The 20,581-nt window shown below is 44.4% G+C and overlaps 1 long non-coding RNA gene across 2 annotated transcripts; it reads left to right on the forward strand.

Annotated features, from left to right (window-relative positions):
• The first annotated feature begins 526 nt into the window (after positions 1-526).
• Positions 527-8,784, forward strand: LOC105472646 (uncharacterized). 2 transcript variants are annotated; one of them, XR_011622819.1, is made up of 5 exons: positions 527-1,469; positions 5,319-5,386; positions 5,870-6,084; positions 7,030-7,141; positions 7,606-8,784. It is a non-coding gene; the product is annotated as an uncharacterized lncRNA (long non-coding RNA). The 2 variants fall into 2 exon arrangements; XR_981697.3 differs by having other exon boundaries at positions 531-1,469; positions 7,030-8,784.
• Positions 8,785-20,581: the final 11,797 nt, after the last annotated feature.

The raw sequence follows: 20,581 nt of genomic DNA on the forward strand, positions 1-20,581 counted from the left end.
CAGCCTCGGGGAAGGTTTTCAGCGCCTTCTGAACCTGTTTCCTCATCTCTAAGGCGGGGACCAGGAAGCCCGCCCCGCAGAGTAGTTGCAGGAAGGAGACATGTATCTGGGAGCAGCTGGCGCGTTCCTGGTATGCGCTGCTCCCATCCGATTTCCCCAGACTTCCTGCTGGAACGTTTTCTCGGACCTTAAGTTTTCCTGAGAGGACGACGTGGAGAGTGGAGACAAAGATGCTCAAAAGCCGGGAAATCGCAGGCTCGGAAGCCCCCAAGCACGCCTCTGAACGCAGCCGCCTCTCGGGGCCGCGACGGGACTAAGCCTGCCGCTTGCAGGCTGCCAGCGGCAGGGGCCGCGAGCAGCCGGCTTAGGCCGCTCCCGCAAAAAGACCCAGCCGCTAGGGTTCCAGGGGTCCGCAGACGCTTCCGAAGGGCCCAAGGCGAGAGAGCCCGGCTGGCTCGACGGCCACGTGACCGTCCGCGTCCTCAGCGCCCACGTGACCGTGCGTCCGCGGCGTCGATTGACTGGGAGTTCCCTGGCCACGCCCCAGGCGCCGGGCCCCGGGCTCCGGGGGGCGGTGCTGCTGCGGTTGCCATGGCGTCCTCCTAGCGCGCAGGCGTGGGCCCAGGGTCGCTTTTCCGGTATTTGCTACAGTCTCTCGGGATAGCTGGTCACCTTTGCTTGCTGAGCTTCGCGCCCTGCGTCCTCTGGTTTTCGGCAACTTGCAGTGCAGCCGTCCTGCATGAGGCCCTCCAGCGAATGCCCTAAAGCTCCGGAGTTGCTCCGGAGGAAAGCAGGCTTGCCCCGAGAGTCCACGTCCTTACTGCCCGTGCCGTCGTGGTCCCTTGAGGGCACCCTTCTGGGAAGATCCTTGCAGAGGCCATGTCCCCTCTCCACGACATCTAAGCCCAGTCCCAACTTGCTTTTCACGCCTGTCCCCCCGGGAAACATCTACTGGACCTCAGGACAGCCCCTCACCCCCGTGCATTCCCGAGGTGAATCTGCAGCGAAGCCTCCGTGGTGACTCACAGTTGCTAGCATTGGTTATCTTCTTCCTGGCAGAAGGTGGCAGGCTGATGCTGGCCTCGTTCCTGTGTGTCTGACAGATCACAAATGTGAATTCAGATCGTCACAGCTGAGTCATGCTCAGGATTTCCATGAGCCCTGCTGGGGTGGCCAGCTGAGCTTCCTTCCCCACAGCCCCCTCCAGCTCTGCAGCACCAGGCACCAGTGTGACTCATGGGGGCCTGTGGAAGCCGGGGCTGCTCAGTGGGGCTGAGTCTAGGAGGGGGAGAGAGAAAGGGAGCCCAGCAACAATTACAGCACAAACGCCGCAGCTGCCACCACCGAGTGCCTCCAGTTGGGAACTGGTTTGTGAAATTCATTACCCTATGAGATGAGTTTTATCTCTGTTTCACTCCAGAGGATTCTGAAGCTCAGGAGGTTGTGAATGACTCCGGGAAGCACAGCTGGTAGGTGGCAGAGTTGAAATTTGAATCCACGTCATTCTCACCCAGGAGTTCAGGCTGTTTCCCAGCCCAGCCTTTCCACTGGACCTCAATTAGCACAGTCAGATGCTGGGTGCCAAAGCTATTTACTTTGCTTGTGGGAGTCCAGGAGCTGGCTCCTAATGGCTCCGTTTGAAATGGTCTTTTAGGCAAAGGAGACTAGATAAATGTGGAGGAGAGGGAAAGTGTTTATGCACGAAGACGCTACGCAACAGGCTTATTCCAGTGCACTTCCAAACCCAGGCGTGGTGTTCTTCCTTCTTGCGCCTTACTTTTACATCCCCAGTCGCTGCTTGGCATCACCTGGTTGTTCTTTGTTCACCTGAAGCTCAGCATTTCAGGCTGAATACTTGATTTTCTCTGCCACATCTGTCTGCCCTGCGTGAGTTAGTGTCAGTGGCCATGTGACCATGCGTGTCCGCAACGTCCTCCCCCCATCCTGATATTCTTGCAGGCAGTCAGGCTTTGAAAACCAGGTTGTCTCTTGTTAACTTAAAAATCACAGAGTCTGGCCGGGCGCGGTGGCTCAAGCCTGTAATCCCAGCACTTTGGGAGGCCGAGACGGGTGGATCACGAGGTCAGGAGATCGACACTATCCTGTCTAACACGGTGAAACCCCGTCTCTACTAAAAAATACAAAAAACTAGCCGGGCGAGGTGGCGGGCGCCTGTAGTCCCAGCTACTCGGGAGGCTGAGGCAGGAGAATGGCCTGAACCTGGGAGGCGGAGCTTGCAGTGAGCTGAGATCCGGCCACTGCACTCCAGCCTGGGCGACAAAGCGAGACTCCGTCTCCAAAAAAAAAAAAAAAAAAAAAAAAAAAAAAACACAGTCTATAAATTTGGACGAGGAGACCTTCCTTCCTTCCTTCCTTCCCTTTTCTTTTCTTTTTTTCTTTTCTTTTCTTCTTTTCTTTTTGACAAAGTCTTGCTCTGTCGACCAGGCTGGAGTGCAGTGGCATGATCTCGGCCCACTGCAACCTCTGCCTCCTGGGTTCCAGCAATTCTCGTGCCTCAGCCTCTCAAGTAGCTAGGATTACAGGCACCTGCCACCATGCCTGGCTAATTTTTGTATTTTAGTAGAGACAGGGTTTCACGTTTTTTTTTTTTTTTTTTCCAAATAGAGGCAGTGTTACCAGTGGAGGGTGTCCAGGTTCTTGGCATCTTGTACAAAGAATTGGGCAAAACCCACAAACACAGCAAGGAAAGAATGAAGCAACAAAAGCAGAGATTTATTGAAAACGAAAGTACACTCCACAAGATGGGATCAGACCTGAGCATAGGGACTCAAGAGCCTGGTTACACAATTTTCTGGGGTTTAAATGCCCTCTAGAGGTTTCCCATGGGCCACTTGCTCTACACCGCATGCAAATGAAGTAGTGGCCTGCAGTCTGTCTGATTGCAGAGGCTGAAGTGAAGTTGCAAAGGTTACACCCTATGCAAATGTCTGATTGGTTGTGGAAAGCAATCCAGAGGCTAAAGTGAAGTTACAAACTTACACTTCTGTGCAAACAAAGACTTAGCCTGCAATCAGTCTGACTGGATGTAGAAAATGGGAAGGCAAGGAGGGTTTGCCTCTGGTCCTTTTGTTACTTAGTTGTGAAAAGTTGGGGTTTTCCTTTTGATTTAGTTCTAGAAGTCAACATGAATTGGCCTTAGGTTTCCTGCTTCTCGACCCCATTCTCCTGCCTCAACAGGGTCTTACTATGTTGACTAGGTTGGTCTTGAACTCTTGGCCTCAAGCAGTCCTCCTGTCTTGGCCTCCCAAAGAGCTAGGATTATAGGCATGAGCCCCCACGCCTGCCGAGGAGACTTTATTTCTTATAAGGGGTTACGGCCTGCAGGGTGGCCATCCTGTAGGCTGGGAAGAGCCTCCATCAAAGACCAGAGACAGGCTCTCTGGGGGAAAAAGGGGTAAGTCAGGAATTTAAGTTGAACATGTTGACCAAATGTACATATTCAACAGGTTATCAGAGGAGATGTGAGTATTCATGAAGGGGGTCCTGACATGCATATTGAACAAACATGCATGTAACATACAACCCATGTTCACTTGGGGTGGAAAATAATATTTGAGTGTATTACAATTAGGCCCTATAGGTCAAAAGTTCTTTTTAGGACACAAAAGCACTCAAGTATGCAGCCTCTGTAAACTGGCTAGGACTAGTTCATGATTGGATTGGTGGTGTCTCATCTAGAGAAAGTTACTGACATCAGTATCTTGTACAATCAAAGCTGTAGTTATGGCTGGGCCCTCTGCCTTATCTGCATGAGCTGCAAATTGTTTTAATATTGCTTATCCTGAGACCAGTGCTTATTTAAATGGTAGAGAAAAAGAAAAACCCTGTGGCTGCTGAACAGCACTTATTCTTTAAGCATAGGGGTGAGTAACTCAACCGTTCCTTGGTGTAAGGAACATGGCTGTGATTTGATCAAGGATGGGCTGAGGTGGGATGTTTACATTCTGCGTGACTCAGCGAGTTTAGAGCGCAGGCGTGTAACTCCACTTGTTATCACATCCATGGAGCCATAACATGGGAAGGCCATCCTTTGGCATTAAGCCACTATTGTCTGTGAAAGATATAATTGCCCTGCCGACACTGTACAGGCGCTGGCACCCTGAGAAAGAGAGTCACAGCTGTCCATCTTTGCAGATGGACAGAGGGGAGCCAGGACACAGCTTGGCTCACTGGTGCCCAGAGAGAGACAGAGTTAAGCTGCCAACCTTGAAGGCAAGGGAGAACTGGCTGCGCAGCTGTGTGTGTGGGAGCCACCAGACTAAGCAGCTGAGACAGGGCAGACAGCGTGAGAAAGCTGTTGATGAAAGCTGCTGCTGAATAAAACCATATTCACCTGCCTACGGCCCCATGACTGTTCTTTCTGCTCATCTACCCACTCCCTTTGAACCTCAGCATGGGCTGGAACCTGACCCCAAGCGTGACATTTGGCGTAGTCATGAACATGACACCTGGCGTGGCCATAGGTCTTATTTATAGTTTGATATCTTATTGTCATAGAATCTGTTGTCAGTTTTATGAGCTCTATTTTAGCATTAATGCTCATCAGCTGTGTCTAAACTGCAACATGGAAGGCGTTAATGAGGCATGTCTGACCGCCCATCTTGTCATGGCTGGGAACTCAATTTTTAAGGTTTTTCAGGGTTCCCTTTGGCCCAGAGAGGGCTCGTTTAATTTGTGGGGGGAACTTAGGATTTTATTTTTAGTTTACACTCTGAAGCTCCTGTTCACATCCAATTGTATGAAAACAGGCTTTTCATGTATTTCGTCCCGTAATTTTTTAAAATTTTATATTTTTGCAGCAGAAGGGCTCCTCTGGTTCTCCATCAAGGCCAGAAGCATAATTTGATGACAGCATTTTTTTTTTTTGAGACAGAGTCTTGCTCTGTCACCCAGGCTGGAGGGCAGTGGCATGATCTCGGCTCACAGCAACCTCCACCTCCCAGGTTCAAGTGATTCTCCTGCCTCAGCCTCCCGAGTAGCTGGGATTACAGGTGCACGCTGCCACTCTCAGCTAATTTTTTTGTATTTTAGTAGAGACAGGGTTTCACCGTGTTCCCCAGGCTGGTCTTGAACTCCTGAGCTCAAGCAATCCACCCACTTCGGCTTCCCAAAGTACTAGGATTACAGGTGTGAGCCACCATACTCAACCGATGATAGCATTCTTTTCGATCATTTTCTTTTCTGCTGTTCAGACACTGCTAATGGCTTGTAGTTTCCTGTGATACTAATGAGATGAGCTAGTTTATTTGTGTTTTGTTCTCTTTTTTCTGTCTCCTCCCCGTGCCCATTCGGAGCAGATAGCTGTACTCTTCACATGTCCTTGCTTCAAGAAACTGGTTGAAGACCACCCTTCCTCCAGCCTTGCGTGAGTCTGAACTTGTTGAAGAGACTTTGCCACAAGTGTAGTGGTGGGGGAGGGGGAAAGGAGTGCTTTTGAGGTCTGCGAAGGAGAAGAAGATATTTTAGAACCGACTCTCACACCTCCTGCCTCCCAGCAGGGCCTTGAGGGTGTGGTGAGACACCAGGACCACACAGCCTTGGGATCAAAGCTGTGCCTGATGTGATACAGGTCTCCATAAAGGTTTGCCAAACAAGCAAGTTAGTGCTTACAATTTCCCATGACTGTCACTCAGCTTACCTGTGCCTAAATAACTTGCCCATCGCTTAAGAGAGAAACCCCATAAATGTCCTTTGATCCATTTATGCCCCAAGACTGTTGTCATTGTCGTTATTGTCATGTTCTCAAATATTTTTGCCTGAAGAGTTTTCCTGTCTGAGGACTTTTCACACGAAGAGGAATTGCTTCTCATTCTTCCTGTTGAAATTACTCTCAAATCTTTTCTGACAGAGTTGCAAACACACTGACAGCTCCCGAATGATCTGATACAGGATCCTTAATAGGCACGGAAGTGTTCGCCAGACAGAGAGGTCCTGCCCTTGCCGATCTGAGCTGGTTCTGTGTTAGAGACTCCGTGGGTGTCTGTTTGACAGGATCTGCCAGGAGTGGCAGAATAACGTTCCTGATCTGGAAGAGCAAATCTCAGATATTTTGCACATTTGCAGGTATTTTAAAACAGTTTCTGTAAGATGCCAACATTACCTTTCCAGTATTTTGAAGTTCTCCAGTGTTTACTGAGAAGGGCTCAGTTGTGTTTATACTGAATTTCAGGTGGGTTTCTTGACCACACCTCTCACTTCATCACCAGCTTTGCTCTGAGCCCCTAACTGTACTCCCCCTGAGGGTCCCATGGATTCAGGTGATTGGTGCCCTTCAGGTTTCATTTGTGAGGACCCATTCTTCTTCCTGGGACTTTGGCTTGTCTTTCTTCTGCCAAACCAAATTTGCCATTTCCTCTAAGATTCTGTTCAAAACTCTCTTCTCAGGAACGTTTCCTGAAAACCCAACTCCCTGTGCTGATTTTTCCTTATGAGCCTTCCCTATGCCTTTGGTAAAATGAAGTTTGACAAACACAACTCTGTGACAATGAACATTTGCATTCATATAACTTCTCTTCTCTTGAATTATTTGCTTAATCTCCCAGAAGTGAATTTTCTGGATGAAAGCATTTAGACTTTTTTTTTTTTTTTTCTTTTTGAGATAACGTCTTGTTCTGTCACCCAGGCCGGAGTGCAGTGGCACGATCACAACTCACTACAGCCTTGACCTCCGGCCTCAAGCAGTCCTCCCGCCTCAGCCTCCCAAGTAGCTGGGACTACAGGCACACACCACCACACCCAGCTTATTATTGTATTTTTGGTAGAGACAGGGTTTCCCCATATTGCCCAGGCTGGTCTTGAACTTCTGGGCTCTAGTGATCTGCCTGACGCAGCCTCCCAAAGTGCTGGGATTACAGGCATGAGCCACCCTGCCTGGTCGCATTTAGACATTTTTATGGCTGATTGAATTCATTCATTCAAAAAGTATTTGTTGAGCATCTGTAGGATGCCAAGACTGTGCTGGTAGCTAGGGTGTGACAGTGACTCACAGTGACCTCTTATCCTTCCTAGAACCTACCCCTAGGAGTGGGAGGAGACCACAACCAAAGAAGCAAATGGAGACACAGAATATCAGATGAACAGCAGCTACACAGGCAAACAAAGCAGTGCAGCAGGATTGGAGGTGCTTGTGGTGAGAGGAGGCAGGGAGTTGCTTTTTACATGGGGAGATCAGGGAAGGCCTCAGTGGGTAGGTGATATTTGAAGAGAGAGAGACCTGGGAGAGGAAACAGATGAGCCCTGTTGATATATAAGGGTAGAATGACTCTGGCAGACGGTTGGTGCAAAGGTCTTGTGGCAGAAAACACCTTTTTTGACTTCCATTGTGAATATCTTGGGACACTCAATGGTGTCCCACAGATCTCTGAAACTTTGTTTGTTTATTTATTTATTTAGAGACAGGGTCTTGCTCTGTTGCCCAGGCTGGAGTGCAGTGGTGCAATCATGGTTCACTGCAGCCTCAAACTCTTGGGATCAAGTGATCCTCCCACCTCAGTCTCCTGAGTAACTGGGACCACAGTTGCACACCACCGTGCTCAGCTAATTTCTTATTTTTTGTAGATATGATGTCTATGCTTTGTTGTCTAGGCTGGTCTCAAACTCTTGGGGTCAAGCAATCCTCCCTCCTTGGTCTTCTAAAGTGCTGGGATTAAAGGTATGAGCCACTGGCCAATAAATCATTTAAAAAAATCCTTTTTCCCCATTCTGTTATGGACTGAATGTTTGTGACCCAACCCCCAAATTCATGTGTTGAAACCCCAATCCCTAATGTGGTGGCATTTGGAGGCGGGTCTTTGGGAGGTAATTGGGTTTGAATGAAGTCTTGAGGTGGAGCCTGTGAAGGGACTGGTGCTCTTGTAAGGAGATGAAGGGACCAGAGTGCTCTCTGCCATGTGAGGATATGGCAAGGAAGCAGCTATCCGCAAGCTTGGGACCGAAGCTAAGAAAGGACGATGCTGCCATCCTGACCTCAGACTTTGAGCCTCCAGAACAGTGAGAAATACAGAGTTATTGTTGAAGCCACCCTGTCTGTGGCATTCTGTTCTAGCAGCTGGAACTGACTAAGACAGCTTCCCTTCTTCAACCTGGATAATCTCAGTGGACCTACCTTCAAATCTGCTGTTGAGCCACTGGTGATTTTTTCATTATGGTCACTGTACTTTTCAGCTCCAGAATTTATAGATATATATTTTGATAATTTCTTTATTTCTGTCTCTTTATTCATGTTCTATATTTGGTGGGGCATGGGTCTCGTACTTTCCTTTATTTCTTTAGATTGGGCTTTCTTTAATTCTTTGAATGTACAATTGTCCTTTGGTATCTGTGGGGGATTGGTTCCAGGACCCCTGGGGATACCAAAATCTGTAGATGCTCTAAGTCCGATAGTTAACCTTCTGTGTCTGTGGATTCAACCGATCATGGATTGAAAATTGCAATGCGGAAATGTGGATAGGAGGGCTGACCATACAGTATTTGTAATCACTGACTTGACGTCTTTATATAGTCAGTTCAACATGTGGGCCTCCTCAGGGACAGTTTCTATCTGTCTTTTTCCCCCCATGTATGGGCCATAGTTCATGAATCTTTTTATGTCCCCTTGTTTTTGCTGTTGAAGACTGGACATATGAAATAACATAATGTGGTTACTCTGGAAATCACATCTGCCCAGGCTTTGTTGTTTCTGTTGTTTATTAAATAACTTCCCTGGATAAAGGGTGTAAAGTCTATGTTCTTTGTCACAGATGACTACGGGGAGTTTCTGGGAACTTCCAGACAGGTTAGACAATGATGATCTCTAAGAGTAGGACTTTCAGGGAGTTTCACTCCCTGGCTTCCCTGTCCAGTGGCTGCCAGCTTTCTGCGTTCACAGCTACTGTGGAGCTGGGAAGAAGGAGATGGCAACAGGGCAAGGTAAAATGCTGCGCAGCTCGCAGTTCTCTCTGAGATTCAGTCATTTTTCTTGAATAAATCTCCAGGAATTGTTGCAAGCCTGTAGTTAATTTCCAGAGTTCTGAAAAGTTTATTTCGACAATTTTCCATCATTTTCAGCCAGAGCCAATTTCACCATTCACTTGAAACTTGCATTTATTTTGCTTCCATCCAGATTTGCAAAACTCCTTGCTCACTGTTCACTAGATCCCGTCTTGATTCAACTCACCTGCACGCTTTCAGACCCCTCTTGGTCTTTGCCCCTCTGTGGTAACTATTGCATTTCTGGAACACTGGACTTAATTCCCAAGCCCTTCTTCACATCCAGGCATTCTACTAAGAAACAGGTCCCCATGGCCCTGAGTCCCTCTTGCTTCACCTTTGTCATATCCTGCATTTCTGGCCCTGCCTCCTTCTTAGCTCAGCTCTACAAAGAACCTTAGAGAACATTTGGAACAGTGGCGCTCAAACTTGAGCAAGCTTCAGATTTCTCTGGAGGACGCGTTACAGATGGCTGGGTCCCATCCCCAGGCACTCGAAGTGCCTGATCTAGTTGCCTGTGATGAGGCCTGGGAATTTGCATTTCTAACAAGTTCCCGGGTGCTGCTGGCTCAAGGACCCCACTTGGAGAACCAGAGCGCTAAGGGTCCTCGGTGGCCCAGCAGGACCCCTGCAGACGCCTAAGGCAGATCAGTGCTCAGTGGCTAGTGGCTAGGGGTGCAGACTGGAGCTGGCCTGCCTGGGCTCAAATTCTGACCTGGGGCTAGTGACTGAAACTCTCCACTCAGTGTCCCCATCTGCAGTAGGGATAGTGACGAGGTTCTAGGGGTGAAGAGTAAGAGAGTGTCTGGAAAGCACTGAGAGCAGGCCCAGCTCATTATGTGGGCCACATCGGTGCAGCCTGTTGTCATTCTTGTTCATTGTTTGGGCCACTTCGGTGCAGCCTGTTGTCATTCTTGTTCATTATGTGGGCCGCATCGGTGCAGCCTGTTGTCATTCTTGTTCATTATGTGGGCCGCATCCATGCAGCCTATTGTCCTTCTTGTTTTACTCACAGGGAAAGAGAAATTTAGGGGGTGAAAATTAGGCCCAAGCTGGCCGGAAGCCCATCAGAGCCTCGAATCCTTATCTTCTCACTCTGGTGGCGTTACCCTTCCACTCTCCAGGCCACTTCCTTTTAGTCTTTTGGTCACGTAGCTGCCTTCATCAGCCCTTGAGGAAATGTGGGATCCATCTGGGAGAACACGGAAGATGTCTGCAGACGCCAGGCTTCACCCAGCGCATTCACTGGGAAGAAAGAACACAGGGTGGGAGTTCGCCACCAGCTCTTGCATTGCCTGCATTTCTCAGGGCCTTTGTTTCCTTGTGTGGGGCTAACAGTAATGCCTACCTCTGAGGTCTGTGGAAGGGTTACATTTGACGAAATATGATCAAGCCCCTAGCAAAGCCTAAGGCACAGAGTCCGCCATTTGTAGAGCCTCGTTGTCACCACGGCTGATACAGGCATCCTCTGGTCTCCTAGGATTAGGCCAGGTTTCCTTATCTCCGTAAGAAGTCTTCTGGTGCATGGGCCCAGCTGTCAAAACAGATGGTTTTGCTGTTTTCTTTATTCATGCAAATTATTAAAAATAAATGATTCCAGGAGTGACCGCATGGCAGCGTGGCAGCTCTGCCGTTCTGCCAGGGTCTGGGTGTCCCCAGCCGTCCCTGCCCCATGACATCTTCTCCCCTCCGCGCCCCCATTACCCTTTGATACCCGTCACATTTTCTCACATTTACCACAGCACAACTCACATTTTCTCTATTATTTTATAGCATTCCTGTTAGTTTTAATCCTGTGGTCCTACATTTAAATTTTTTTCTGATTTTTGGACACCACTTTGCCCAAAGCCCTGCCCTCTGGCTTTCATGAGTAACAGTGAAACCAGAGAGAAAAACTTGAGAAAATTGAAAAAATTCTTCCCTTCGAACCACACTTTTAGGGAAAAAAGACAAAGCATACAAACAAAAAAAGCTAATAAAAATTAAGAGACATTGTTTATTTGAAGATCTTTGAGGGCCTGTGTTGACACCACCTCCACCTCACTGTCACCAGGAACTGTGACTGATGCCATTGAAACAGGTCCAGGACTTTGCATGCAGGTGTATTTAGGTTCATGGGGTCCAAAACGTATGACTCTGGGGGTCTACTTTAATTTAATAATATGAAACTATGAATATGGAGTTAGTTATAAAAGTGATTATTTATTTAGAAGAGAAACCAATCACCATCAATTATAAATTTAATAACACACACGTAAAAGGATCCAGAAAAGTAACCTAGTATTTTATTCATATCAACTAACTATATCTTTTTTTTTGGCGGGGGGGGGCACCTATTCTTTGCTCTCCTCTTCATTTGACGAAATTTTTAAAATTTTCTAAAAAGGAGAATGGATTGGTAATCTGGTCTTTCCTGGCATCTGGGATCAACATTTATTTATTATTGACAGGTGAGACATTATTTATTTATTTATTTTAGCCTCACAGCTTATTATTGGTAATGATGTCATGCAAAGTTTTAGAATTGTTGTTAAAATTGGGAAGACCTCTGTCAAGTTTCTTTCACACATGGGCTTTAAGAGTTCAAGGCATTTCAGTTGTCTTGACTATACTTAAGTAGTCTTTGAACCGACATTTCCTCATTATCCAGATGGTCATGAATGCCCATATTATGAGTTTTTCATAATCAGTGTCAGTATTCAGTGCCACAAAAGCAAGACATTGGAATCTTATTTCAATGTGTTCCTATGATTCACTTTTTTTTTTTTTTTTTCCAGACAGAGTCTTGTGCTGTTGCCCAGGCTGGAGTACAGTGGTGTGAATGTGGCTCACTGTGGCTTCAACTACCCAGGCTCAAGCAATCCTTCCACCTCAGCCTCCCATGTAGCTGGGACTACAGGTGAATACCACCACCATACCCAGCTGCTTTTTTGATTTCTTTTAGAGACAGGGGTCTCACTATGTTGGCCAAGCTGGTCTCAAACTCCTGGGCTCAGCAATCCTCTTGCTTTAGCCTCCTAAAGTGCTGGGATTACAGGAGTGAACCACTGTGCCTAGCCCACTTCTTATTATTAATTGGATATCAAATCATTCAAGAAACTATTTATTATTTCTATTAGAAATTTATCTTCCTGTTAATGATTTACTGATTTTGATGTAAACTTTTTTGTTATTAAAGTTCCTTTTTCAATATAGAAATAATTTCTGTTGTTTAATTATCCATCATTATAGCTTTTAAAATATTCTATTATTTTCTTTTAGCCTTTTAACAAATTTTAAACTTTCAAAAAAGGTACTTTTTATGCATGTCTACATAAAGAGTCTGTAATTTCTCCCTTGTTTTATTGAAACATTCCAAAACATCTTTTCAAATCACAGTTAAATTAACATATTCAAGCTTCATCAACATTTCTAGTACTTTTTTTGGCATTCCTGTTGTGTTTGGGTTTCTCTCTCACTCTGTCATGCAGGCTGGAGTGCAGTGGTGCAATCATAATTTACTGTAGCTTTGAACTCCTGGGCTCAAGTGATTGCCTTTCCTCAGCCTCTTGAGTAGGTGAGACCACAGGCATGTGCCACTCTACCTGGCTATTTATTTATTTATTTATTTTGTAGAGATAGGCTCTTGCTATGTTGTCCAGGCTGGTCTTGAATGCTTGGCTTCAAGTGGTCTTCCTACCTTGGCCCCCCAAAATGTTGAGATTACAGACATGCATCACCACACCTGGCCCTCTCTTGAATCTGTAAAAACATATACTAGAATCCTCATAATACTATTATAACCATGTTTCAAATGTTGGAGAGGTTTATAAGGACATCTCTATAATTAGACCCATCAAAGAAAAATCCAGTTGATAAGTGTGTTTAAAATACTCCATCAGTTAACCTGAACTGCCCCCCGTTCACCTCCCCATATAACTATTGCAGAATATCAGGGTAGTTAAAACTTTTGGTCTTGTGTAGGCAGATTTTTTCCCCATGAGTTAAAGAAATGAGATGCTCAATGCCCATATATTGTGATATTTGTGTTGCCAAGCTGGGTGAATTGGAAGAGTGTGTAGGAAGAGTATTCCTAGAGGTCATTTCTACACTAGACTAGCTAGTGATAAGTTTATGTGGAAGTAATTATGAAGCATATACATTTATCCTGTTAAACCCAAACTAAACCCCATCCCTGAGCCAGATCACAAAAATCACTGCAGCCACTCCAGTTCCACCAGTCATGAGGGGAAGTATGATACAGGGAAATTGAAGTGGATGGAGACAGTGGTCTAATTCTGGAATCTGTATTGATGTCATTCATCAGTTTTGGAAAAAAAATTTCAGCTAGCATCACTGCAAATGTTTATTCTGACCTATTTTGTCTCTCTTCTTCTCTGGGACTTCAATTACATGTGTATTAGACCATTTGGTATTACCCTTACATTTCTCTCACCCTCTGCTTTTTAAAAAATATTTTTTTCTTTCTATGCTTCAATTTAGAAAATTTCTACTGAGAATTTCAAGTTTACCAAAGCTTTATTTTGTTCATTCTGCTATTAAGCCCACCCACTGAATTCTCTACCTTGGTATTGTATTTTTTTAGTTCTACAATTTCCATTTGGTTCTTTTTTGGGGTTTTCATTTCTTTGCTAAAGTTCTTTATATTTTCACCCATTTTGCCCATATTTCCCTCTAAAAATGTCAGCATATATATTAATTAGTTTAAAATCTTTATCTGCTAATGCCAACTGTGGGTCATCTGTGGGCCTGTCTCTACTGACTGCTTTTTCTTTTGATTATGGGTCATACTTCCCAGTTTATATGTGTGGCCTGTAGTTTTTTTTTTTTTTTAATGGACTCTTGCTGTCACCAGGCTGGAGTGCAGTGGCGCAATCTTGGCTCACTGCAACCTCTGCCTGCCAGGTTCAAATGATTCTCCTGCCTCAGCCTCCCGAGTAGCTGGGACTACAGGCATGGTCCACAATGCCCAGTTAATTTTTGTATTTTTAGTAGAGATAGGGTTTCACTGTACTGGCCAGGATGGTCTTGATCTCTTGACCTTGTGATCAGCCTCCCTTGGCCTCCCAAAGTGCTGGGATTACAGGTGTGCACCACCGCGCCCAGCCAGCTTGTAGGTTTTTTTTATTGAATGCTGCGGTTTATGTATAGCATAGCAGTGGAGACTGAAAGAAGTACTTATTTTTTCTAGGAAGTGCTTGCCCTTTTGTGTGTCAGGTATCTTGGATTAGGATCTGAGCTCTTTAATCTAATAATTAGTTGAGCTGAATTAGAGTTGAGGTTGCCACTCTAGTTGATTTAGTTCACCTCTGGTTTCAAATAGCTTGAGTGTGAGATCACCCTCTCTCCAGCAAGGCTATGAAATCTAAGCACCATGACACCACAACATTTCTCTCTGCTTTTCTGTGTCATCTCCTGACTTCTTGGACACCATTTATTCAATAAATTTCTATGGGAGAGAGTTGGAAGACAGACAGAGATGTCCAGTGCTGTATTTGGGATTCCTCCAGGTTCAAGTCTAACACCAGCTGTGAAATTTCTGGTTAGTTTCTCCTTATTCCCCCAAATTTTATTTGCCTGTAGCAAACTTGATTTTCTGTCCATCTATGACCCCATGCTTGACAACTTACCACAGGACTCGAAGGGACCAGGTTTGCTCAACTGACATGGGCTCATCCATCTCTGGAATTTAGTTTATTTGGCTTTCGAATCTATAGGTTTTAAATGGTTTTAAAGAAAAACACAATTTACTAGCTTACCAGTGCTTTATCCTTGCTCTGCTGGAGTGGTCGTCTTTTGTGATCTTTTGCATCCTAACCAGAAGTTGAAACACTTAACATCTTTTTAATTTTGTAAAATCTCCTTTTTTTTTTTTTCATTTTTTCATTTTACATTTCTTTTAAGGCATTATTTGTTTTGTTTATTGGCTCTGATGTCCCTTCTAATTTAGTTTTCATTTCTGAAAAATTTCCTTTGTACTTCTAATTCTGTTTTGTGTTCTATCATCTTCATCTGTCTTTCAAATCTTATATTTCTAAATGTTTCTAGTTAGGATTTAAATGATACTTTAATATACTTTAATGGCATCTATCATTTTCCTAATTCTTTTTACCTCATTTCCAATATTAGGTTACATTTTCATCTTCATTGTATGTATACCTGTCTGTTGTATTTTCATTGTAGGGCCAATATTATTGTTGTTATTAATATGTTATTATTCTGCTTTCTCTTATAATAACTATATTAGATTTGGCTATCATCCATTTTATTGCTTTTATAAAGTGAAACAAGTTTTTCTTTGTTCATAGGATGAGGTATAGGTCAAGATAAGTTTTCAAACTTCATGGGTCTACATTCCCTCTTCTGTTGTTTTTGTAAAATGATTTCAAAAATACTGCCTTGTGTTTTCTGAGATCTGACATTCTGCTCCCATTCCCCATTTTCTTCTGAGTCATTTCTCTTATCTGAACATTTTGTTTGCTAGCTTTGAAGACTTACAGGCTGCTTCACTGTGGTCAGAATAGTATTGTGGTCTCCTTTACCCACTCAGGAACTGAACCCGGTAGAGCCATCTCTCAGCCTGCCACTCCTGGATTGGAGCTCTGTGCTTTCAGTGAACACAGGTTAGCAGTGTTGTGTTTTCCTGCCCTCTGGACTGTTGGAATCCCAGTTGACTTCCCCGACTTGCCAGTTGTTTCCCCTTACCCAAATCCTCATACCATGTGGGTCCTGCAGCTGTTGGTGGTTTGTGCCACACAGTCTTACTGTGAGATTCTTTGGGATCTCTGGTCACTGATTTTGTTGTAGAAGTACAAAGTCTTTGATTTTGTTATGCTAGATATTCAGTCTGTTTTTATAGGGAAATTTGAGGAGATTAAACTATTATACCCTATAATCTCCCTTATGTTCAAAACACTATAAAAGAAAAAAAAGGGTTTTATTAATTATCCACTTCTGGTGCCAGTCAACTGAGATATCTCTGGAAAGGATGGTTCTCTCCCAGTTTGGTGACTAGACAAGGTCATACACACCATCTATGGCTGTTTGCAAAGACCCCCAAGACCCTGATCTGGTTCCTTGACACCTTGAATTTTCTCTGTCGGGGGCTGAATTGTGTCCCCCAAAAGTCATCTGTTGAAGTCCTAACCCCCAGTACCTCAGAATGTGACTGGATTGGGAGATAGGGCTTTTAAGGAGGTGACTGAGGTTCAATGAAGTCACAGGGATGGGTTCTAATTTAAACTGACTGGCATCTTTGTAAAGAGAGGAGATTAGGACACAGACAGGCACAAAAGGAAGGCCCTGTGTAGACACAGGAGAAGACGCCATCTGCAAGCCAAGGAGAGGGGCTTCAGAGTGAAACCCCCACTACAGGCACCTTGATCTCGGACTTCCAGCCTCCAGAACTGTGAGAAAATAAATGTCTGGGCTGGGTGCAGTGGCTCATGCCTGTAATCCCAGCACTCTGGGAGGCCAAGGCAGGCAGATCACGAGGTCAAGAGATCAAGACCATCCTGGCTAACATGGTGAAACCCCGTCTCTACTAAAAATGCAAACATTAGCTAGGTGCGGTGGCGCACGCTTGTAGTCCCAGCTACTAGGGAGGCTGAGGCAGCGGAATTGCTTGAACCCGGGAGGTGGAGCTTGCAGTGGACTGAGATCGCGCCACTGCACTCCAGCCTGGGTGACAGAGCGAGATTCCATCTCAAAAACAAAAACAAAAACAAAAAAAACTAAACACGTTTTGTGGAAAGAATAAGAAAGAATAAGGTAGAGTGATTTTTATTTTATTTTTTTCTGTTATTTTGGCACAGGCACGACCAAGACCAGGAAATGATTGGTCTTTTATCTGTTTTCTTATCTGTTTCTATTATGGCTGTACCTAAAAGTGTTTAAATTATACAAAATATTTTCTCGCTCGCTCTCTGCCTCTCTCTCAGAGTTTTACTCCAAAGATTTTCTGGAGGGGGAGCGTGGTGGAAACCAGACTTTGTTGGCAGAAAGAGATGGTTCAAACCTTTTGTCTGCTGCTCGCTCACTGGACGTTGGGCGAGGCATCTGACATGTTTGAGCCGCCGCTTCCTCATTTGTAACTGGGAAATGATGCCCCTCCCAAAGGATAGACACGAGTGTTACATGAGATAAAGCTGTAATTTGCTTCCTGGCCCATAACAGACTCCAAATAAATGGTATTTTCCATTTCTTCTCTTCCTTCTCCCAACCCATAGTTAGCCAGAAAAAAACCAATTATGAACAAAGAAAAGTCCAGTTCATTGAATCCCTGTTTACATTTATGTAAATTAGAAGCATGCTACTCACTGCACTCCCGAATCGGTGTCCTCAGCAGGAGTTCAAAGAGGTGCTGCTCCCAGACTCAGGAAGTGCACCACTAGGCTGGTCCATGGACAGTCTTCTGAGCATGGGCCCCTCTCAGAGACAGAGGCTGTTCCAAGAATTCTATAGACAGTGCATTTATTGGGCAACTGGCAAGCTGATGTCCCACCTAGTGGTCAGTGGGAGGTAGCCCATTTCAAGAAGAGATGAGAAGACATTGCATATTATCTTCTGCTGGACAGAGCCTGAAGAACTGTCAGCTCACTCCATTCTCTCCATTTAGAGAGGCCTGGGCACGTACAGCACGAGCGTGAGGCATGACAGGCGCAGCGTGCAACGTCCCCTGGCAATGAGGGTGGGGCTGGTGAGTGTCACTCTCCTGGAGAGAGAAAGAAAGTCATGAGATTAAGAGGCATACCTTTGAATGGTTTCCCTAAAATATAAAATATTTCAAATACACAGAAAAGTTTATAACACACAACACATTCCCCACCCAACTCTCTTGAGTGCTAACATTTTGTCACACTTGCTTTCTATTTTGTTAAGAAACAAAACAACACACGTCCCATCAAAGCTCCTAGAATACCCTTCCACGACCCTTTCTCTTCCCTGTCTGTCACCCAGAGGTAACCATCAGCTCCAATTTTGTGTCTACCTTAAAATTACAAAATTCAATTTTGTGGCATTCAAAAATGACACTTAACATCCCACGTGTGAATCCATCTTTTTGCGTATTTTCAAAATTTATTTTATTGATGACATGCTGTATGTATTTTTTCTATGACGAATAATGCAGTGAACTTTCTTGTGCCATTTTCCCCATGGAACTTCTGCAAAAGTTTCTCTATTACTTTCTTACATGTGGAACTGCTGGATCAAAGAGCAAATGTTTTCTTTCCAGAGGTATTGTACCAAATTACCCTTCAAATCTCCAGGGGTAAGAAGTCCTCGTGCTCTGTATCTGCACTTATGTTGAGATTGTTAGTCTTCTAAATATTTTCCATTTGATGGTTATGAAATGACATTTCATACTGTTTTGATTTGTAGTTTCTTATTTAATAGCTATATCAAACATCTTTTTGTTTCTTGGCTTTGTATCTTTCTTCTCTTGTGAATGGTCTGTTGATATCTTTTGCCTTTTATTTTTATTTTTGAGACAGGGTCTTGCTCTGTCATTCAGGCTGGAGTGCAGTGGTGGGATCACGGCTCACTGTAACCTCCGCCTCCCGGGTTCCAGCAATCCTGCCTCCTCAGCCTCCCCAGTAGCTGGAACTACAGGTGCATGCCACCATGACTGGCTAATTTTGTTTTTTTTTTTTGTAGAGACAGGGTTTTGCCGTGTTGCCCAGGCTGGTCCCGAACTCCTGAGCTCAAACGATCCTTCCACTGTGGACCTCCCAAAGTGCTGGGATTACAGGCATGAGCCACCACGCCTGGCCCCTTTTATGTTTTAGTCGGATTTTTTTTTTTTCCTTGTTGATTCTCAGGGTTTCCTTATGTATTCCTGATAGGAATCCCCATTTTCGGTTATATGCTTTGCAAATATCTTTTCCCATCTGTACCTTCCTTTTTTTTTTTTAAAGTAAAAAGTTTAAAATGGAGTTATATACATTCATAAAAATGCACAAATCATAAATATAGAGCTCCATGAATTGTTACACCCATGTAACCACCCAGATCAAGAATTGGAATACAACCTGCCTACTTCCTGACCATACTAGCATCTGCCACACTCCCAAGATAAGCACTGTGCAGATTTCTGAGTAACTTTGTGTTGTTCTGAACTTTATATGATGAAGTCGCACACCATGTACTCTTTGGTTTCTGTTTTTGTTCACTTGATTGTAAAGTTGCGAGATTCATTTATAATGTTGCATGCAGCAGTCATTGTTTATTTCCCGTTTCTATTTAGTATTTCAATGTATGCATCTACTATTTTCATATGAATCCATTTGATTGTTAAAAATGTTTGGGTAGGATGGACTCGGTGGCTTATACCTGTAATCCCAGCACTTTGGGAGACAAAGGCGGACAGATCACTTGAGGTCAGATGTTCGAGACCAGCCTGGCCAATATGGTGAAAGCCCATCTCTACTAAAAATACAAAAATTAGCTGGGCGTGGTGGCACATGCCTGTAATCCCAGCACGTTGGGAGGCTGAGGCAGGAGAATCGCTTGAACCCGGGAATTGGAGGTTGCAGTGAGCCAAGATCGCGCCATCACATTCCAGTGTGGGCGTCGCAGCAAGACTCCATCTCAACAGCAAACAACAGCAGCAACAACAACAACAATAACAACAACAACAACAGGTGTCTGGGTAATTTCCATGTTTGAACAATTATGAATAAAGTTGCTGTGAACATTCTGGCACATGCCTTTTGGTGTGCACCGGGCAAAAGTGCAAGGTCATAGGGCACACGCATCCAGCTTTTGTAAAGTCTGCCTGTAATGAAGACCCTCCCATTTTCTACCTGTCAGGAGGTTAACTGCTGCTGGGAGCTGGCCAAACGCTATCCTCTTAGCCCAGTGACAGTCCTGATTTAATGACCAGAAGATGTGGGGATAAAACAGCCCAGCCCCACAGATTAATGCTGAACATCTCTAAGGACCATCCCAGCTTCAGAACCTCCTGAGGGACCACTGGGACCACCTGAAGTCTCCATTTCAAAGTTGAATAGAAGCAGTGAGGACAAATACAATTTTGCCTTGTTACCAATGTAAGGAGGAAAGTAACCTTGTATTTCTGGAATCAACTCCATTGGTCAAGATGTATTTTTTATATTTTCCTTGCTATTATTGGTAGTATTTTAAAGAAGATGTTTAGACCTAACTGCATGAGGGATATCGGTCTATTGTTTTCTTCTCTCATCTCCTCTTGTCATAAAATGAGTAGGGAAGAGTTTCCTCCTACTGTATTTCTGAAAGAGATTGGTGTTTTTATTTCAATTTGATAGACTTTACTGGTGGAACCATCTGGCATGAGTAATTTCTTTGTGAGAAAATTTTAAAATTACAAAATTCAATTTCTTACATATATATATATGTAGATTCGATTTCTCCTAGGTTTAGTAATTTGTGTCTCACAAGGAATTTGTTCATTTCATCTAAATTGCCACATTTATTGGCATAAAGTTGTTTATAATATTACTTTATTAATTTTTTTACTATTTGTAGGAACTATAGTAATGAGCCCTCTTTATTCTTGGTATTGATAATCTGTGTGTTGTCTCTTCAGGTTTTTTTCGTAATCAGTCTATTT

The sequence above is a fragment of the Macaca nemestrina genome, chromosome 4 (genome assembly GCF_043159975.1).
Source record: "Macaca nemestrina isolate mMacNem1 chromosome 4, mMacNem.hap1, whole genome shotgun sequence".
Taxonomy (NCBI): Eukaryota; Metazoa; Chordata; class Mammalia; order Primates; family Cercopithecidae; genus Macaca; species Macaca nemestrina.